Genomic DNA, 5,666 nt, shown 5'->3' with positions numbered 1-5,666 from the left:
GAGTTGTACGTGCTTCACCATGAACTTGTAAGAGCCCCCCATGTTGTAGGAGGGGAAGCTCTCTGGCGTAGGAGGGGAAGTGTTGACCAGGCCCAGTTCAGTCATCACGCGGTTGACAGGGAACGATCAAAACGGCCCAGTCAAGCGGGCCGGACGGAAGAAACTTAGCGACTTATACAGACGAAAACCAATAACCTCTTTATTAGTAATAACGCTTTAGTACCACCTCGAATATGTTTTAAATTTAAACTAAAAGCGTAAAATCACAGGAAGAAAGCGTATTGTGACGGTGAACCCGGAAACCCAATCCGTGCTTTATTATTAGGGAGAGACTAGCACAAATGCCCGTGTGTTGCAACGGGTACTATAGAAAAATGCTTAGAAACCTGAAAAACAATTGACCACTTAAACAACTTTGCAAGTAGCAAAACAATATTTAACATAATCACATGTACCGAGGACCATATTCTTGAAACAAAGAGCGAAAATCTGATGATGCTTAAAGAAAGAAAGAAATTCCCTTAATTGCGTGAGGTTAGAAGCAAAATGATGTACCCCGTGTTCTTGTTTCAGCTGACACCAGAACATAAAGTAGAAAATAAAAGGCTTAGTAATCAAAAGAGATGTAAAATGTCCAGCAAAAAGATAAAATAGTGAGACCAAGAGTAATTGGGTACCAGTCACACCTTAAGCTAAAGGTTTGCTAATGTGAATATTTCTATCTCTACACAACGATGATACTCACATATACCTGTCACAAGGAGTTAACACCTAAAGATAAAAAAATTGTCTTCTGGCTCCATCTCGGTGATATGCAAAGATACAGGTGATAGACTTTTCTAGGGGCTTGATGCTGGTGTAAAGATTGGCATTTCTGTTTGACGTGCTTCCTGGTCAAGGTCGCAGCGGGAGAAGGTCGGGCACACACACACTTTCTTGTTTTTGGTGAGAATGTACATGCGCTTTTTACATGAAACTCAATGAACATCTATTGATTCAGCTCGTAAAATATATGCTTCCACTGGTGAAAAAGTCTGAAAATGGATTACATCACACGCTAGACGTAAAGAATGATACAGAACACACATATCAACAACGCCGACAGGAAAGTAGGTCTAGGCATGTGCGCAGAGCTGCTCGAGCTGCTCCTCGAGTGCAGATCCACTCTCTAGTGAAGTCATAGATGTTTCTACATAGGCCTTTACTGAATTAATGAAGCCTGTTCGGAATTCCTCTGCAAATACTACGGCTCCAATCTTTCAGTATCGAGTTAAGTAGTTAACATTATAGTAGTGATAAATCATAAAATTCACAGCAAGCTGGAACCTAAGTCGCTTCTAAAACCACATACCAAGTAGGATATCCGGTCCCTTCTGGCCATTTCATAGGTTGTTTAATTTGTGGGCGCTCTGAATAAAATAGAAACAGGAATTTCAGTCAAACATGCATTATAGACAAAATGCAGTTGCTCCTTTTGAGCAGGTGCTGCATGAATATGATGCTTAATGGCCTAAAATTGCTCAAAACACAGCCATGCGCCAGATGGGCAGGCATGTGTAGGGCTTTGCTTTGGATTTTGCTCTCTGGTCCTCTAAGTATAAATCGACAAGGTAGTACTGAGGCTGAGAGTCACAAAATAATTCACTTCAAAACGATTTATATGTTCAACCATTGGCCCAGTTGCCATGAATTTTCTAGATAGTAATATTGTTCCGCCAAAGCTCCAATCCATCACTTTATCCTCTCTTTTTCCCAAATGGAAATGCAAGCATCCGTGCTCAACTTAACAATTCATCAAGAAAATTAAAATAAAAAATGGTACATACCATTTGACATCGCTTCTGAATAATTGGAAGACCTTGTCAAAGGACCAGAAAACTTACATGTGAAGCATCATCAACAAGGCGATGATGGTTCATGAAGACTAATTCTGGTGTTCTTCAGCATATACTTCTCTGAATTCAAACTTTATGGCGTCATAATACTCTTTGCTTTTTTCCTTATGGTGACAAGGGTTAGATCTCTTAAGAGGGTGAGGCCAATCAGTAAACACAGGGAATGACACTCCCCCACCGCACAAATACTATTGCATCATTTAGCAATCAGTATACACAGGAAGCCCAGTATGCCTTTTGCACCCTTCCAGAAAACTAAATACAGTACTATTTAGACCGCACAAATCTGCAACAGACAAAACAACAACTTTTAGCATAGGAACACTCTCCTTAGGAAACGGTGGATACATGGTACGGACTGCAACAATTCTCAAGCAGTAAGAATAGACGAGAAAAAGAATGAAGAGAGCTTTTCAAAAGAAGAAAAAAGGACTAACATTTGTTTTCATGAACTCTGCATTCCAAATATCTTCTAGGACATATGCCCGTGTGTTGCAACGGGGTGACAAAATTCAGCCTTTAAATGAAAATAGTATTAGTATAAAATACTGAAATTGTTCAACCATGCCCATTTATTTATTTTCTTCGTTTCATAGCATTTATTTATGCCAACCGGGAGGCCTTTGCTTATTTTTTGTTTCACAGACCACAGTCGCTTTTATTTTTCGTTTAGCATACAACAATCGTGCTCAACTGAGATTATTTGTTTCGTAGCCCACAATCTCCTTTATTTATGTCAACCGGAATTTTTCATTTCAGAGCCCACAATTTCCTTTATTTATACTAAACAGGGTTTTTTGATTCGCAGCCCACGATCCCTTTTATTTAGGCTTCCTGAGATTTTTCGTTTGGCAGCCAACAATCCCCAACTCCTTTTATTTATTACGCTAACCAGGTGATACTTTTTGCTAAACACAGCTCACCCTCCGTCAGTTTATTCTCAGGCTGCTTGTTAATTCTCATACTTATAGGCATATATAAATTGATAGAATTTTTTTAAAAAAACTTGATAGAATTAGCTGTAAGAAGCTAGGTGCGACTATTTAATCTGTTAACAAACTTGTTTTATTATAAGCATGAGCAGATTCTGCCCAACTTGGCCCAAAAACATCAGGGTCGCAGCGAGGCCCAATAACAGCACAAATCAAACTTGATTGTGCTTTGGTTGGGTTCCAGATCTAGGAAGCGTCATGTGTAGTGGTATGATTGCAAGGACATAACAATTGTAATGGATTGTGAAATGAAAAATGGGCAGAACAATGTGATTATTTATCAACCATGTTTCTACTTTCTTTATAGCAGCAAGAGGTACTGCTGAATATAAAGAAAGAAATGCCTCCATCATATATAGATATGTCTCAGTTTTGATGTAAATAATTTACGTGCTAGTCTGCTAGTATATATATATCTACATGAGGGAGATGGCACAAAGTACAGCTGCAGAAATTCTACAAATAGCTGGCTTGGCAAAAACTTGATAAACTATTGCTGCCAAATTAATTCAAACTAATACCTTTCATCACTTTTCTACACCATACTACAGGTCACATCCATGTGATACAGAAAGCCTTATCCAACATGACAAAAAGGTCGCACTGACACCAATTTGAACTAAAATCAGCAGTGCAAAAGAACACCAAATGAGTAATTCTTTGTTAGAGAAGCACTTGTGGTCCTCTTAGTTTAGATAAAACTAAATTCAGGATAATAGCAGTTAGGTAGTTTTTCGAACCCAAGAAGCTCAGTGACTTGCGTGACAATTCACGGCTTCATCATGTCCATCTGCACCTTTGACATGTTCACCTAAACACAATAAAAGAAACAAATGTTTACCTTGGACTTGCATCAGATACCCTCTCTACACTATTCGCCTCCCATTGAACATGAACCAAAAAAACCTGGTGGTCGAGCTTGTGGGCGAACTTCCATATCTTGAGCATCTCAGCATGCTTGTTTGAGAATTGGGTATCCTGATCAGCCAACAACCCCTGCAAAAACCACGGCAAATCAGACTACCTCTCAAAGATTTGAAGAACAGGAAAAAATAATAGATACTATGAAATTAAATGGCACATGTGGTTAGCGATCTAGGAATCAAAGATCAAATTATATATGGAGCCTTTGGCCAAACATTAGATGATAATTTGAATATGAGCATAGAATATGGCAATCCCACCTGAGAGGGTTGTGGTGTTCATATCCGTTCACTCTCACTGGAGCTATTCATGCTTTGTCCTTCCTCATCTCTGTTGCGCCCCAATCCAAATCTGCAAAGCATCCAAATCCATGGCAGAGAAGGGGATATTAGAGGTTGGCACAAAAAATAAAATCCCCGAACAAATTGCTACCCATTCTTTCTGTTCCCCCTTCTATTCAACCTTAGAATCCTTTAATTCAAGATCTTAAATTTGTCCTTGTAGCCAGTAGAAAAAAGCAGAGTACGCACCTCGTCCTCGTCTGACGGGAGCACGTACTTGGGGATGGAGGTGTCAGGAGGCAGTACTTGAGCTCCAAATCGGAGCCGTCCTCCTCGAGGCGGAGGAGGCTGGGGGTGAGGAGTTGGGGCGGGTGAGGAGGCGAAGAACAGGGCAACGGCGGCGCTGCTGGAGGATAGCTAGAGATGAAGACCGGCCGCGCGTGGCGGCGTCGAATCCTATCCAAATCGGAGACGTCCGCGTTGAGGCCGAGGAGGCTGGGGGTGAGGAGTTGGGGCGGGTGAGGAGGGGAAGAAAAGGGCAACGGCCGCGCTGCTGGAGGGTAGCGGGAAAGGTATACCGGCCGCGCGCGGCGGCTTGATTCATGGCGGCGCTGCCGTGCCGTCCCCAGGAAGATGACCCGTACTGTTGTGCGTACTCAGAGAGGACAGGCCGCCGTGCTATATCTTTCCTCCCTACTAATACTAATACTAATACTAATACTAATACTAATACTAATACAAATACTAATACTAATACTAATACTAATACTAATACTAATACTATACTAATACTAATACTAATACTAATACTAATACTAATACTAATACCAATACTAATACTAATACTAATACTAATACTAATACTAATACTAATACTAATACTAATACTATACTAATACTAATACTAATACTAATACTATACTATACTTACTAATACTATACTAATTTTATTTTTTTACTAATAAAGCAAATAGTGCTTCTGGTCGTCCGTAAAAAAAAATACCCTTAAAGTTGCTATAAATTACTCGCTGTGCCACTCATAAGTCAAGAAAACGATTCGATTTAAAGTCATCGTCGCGCACAGGAGTTTATAAAATAAATACCCCGCGAATGTCACAGACGCTCTACCAGCTCAGTGGTTGAAGCATATCTTCTCCACCGCGCAGACCCGGATTCGATCCCCAGGGTCGTCCTATTTCCTCTACCTTTTTGTCAAGCACCTCCTCCCTCCCACATACGCGTTCATGGGCCGGCCCGTGGGGCGTGACGCCCCTATTCTGTTTTCATTTCGTTTTTTCTTTTCTCATTTCTGTTTTTGTTTTTCCTTCTTTAAATTAATTCGAGATTTTCAAATTACAAAAGGTTGCAAGCTTTGAGAAAAATATTCGAGAAATCATAGAATGTTTATGAATTCAAAAAATGTGTGAGAACTCATAAATTTTCCGCAGTTTTCATTTTTTTGGTGATTCACAAAACTGTTCGCAAATTATAAAAAAATCACAATTTTTCAAAATTTGTTCCCCAATTATAAAAAAGTTTATCGATACAAAAAAGGTTTGCTAACTCAAAAAATG

The 5,666-nt window shown here is 39.9% G+C and overlaps 1 long non-coding RNA gene across 2 annotated transcripts; it reads right to left on the bottom strand.

Annotated features, from left to right (window-relative positions):
• Positions 1-592: 592 nt before the first annotated feature.
• On the bottom strand, positions 593-4,753 carry LOC123158265 (uncharacterized). 2 transcript variants are annotated; one of them, XR_006479280.1, is made up of 7 exons: positions 4,342-4,753; positions 4,072-4,162; positions 3,794-3,883; positions 2,333-3,698; positions 1,884-2,181; positions 1,352-1,409; positions 593-1,243 (listed from the first exon to the last, which is right to left on the bottom strand). It is a non-coding gene; the product is annotated as an uncharacterized lncRNA (long non-coding RNA). The 2 variants fall into 2 exon arrangements; XR_006479279.1 differs by having other exon boundaries at positions 2,333-3,883.
• Positions 4,754-5,666: the final 913 nt, after the last annotated feature.

The sequence above is a fragment of the Triticum aestivum genome, chromosome 7B, assembly GCF_018294505.1.
Source record: "Triticum aestivum cultivar Chinese Spring chromosome 7B, IWGSC CS RefSeq v2.1, whole genome shotgun sequence".
Classification (NCBI taxonomy): domain Eukaryota; kingdom Viridiplantae; phylum Streptophyta; class Magnoliopsida; order Poales; family Poaceae; genus Triticum; species Triticum aestivum.
The sequence above is the reverse complement of the archived record's forward strand: the minus strand, read 5'-3'. Positions and strand labels throughout refer to the sequence as shown.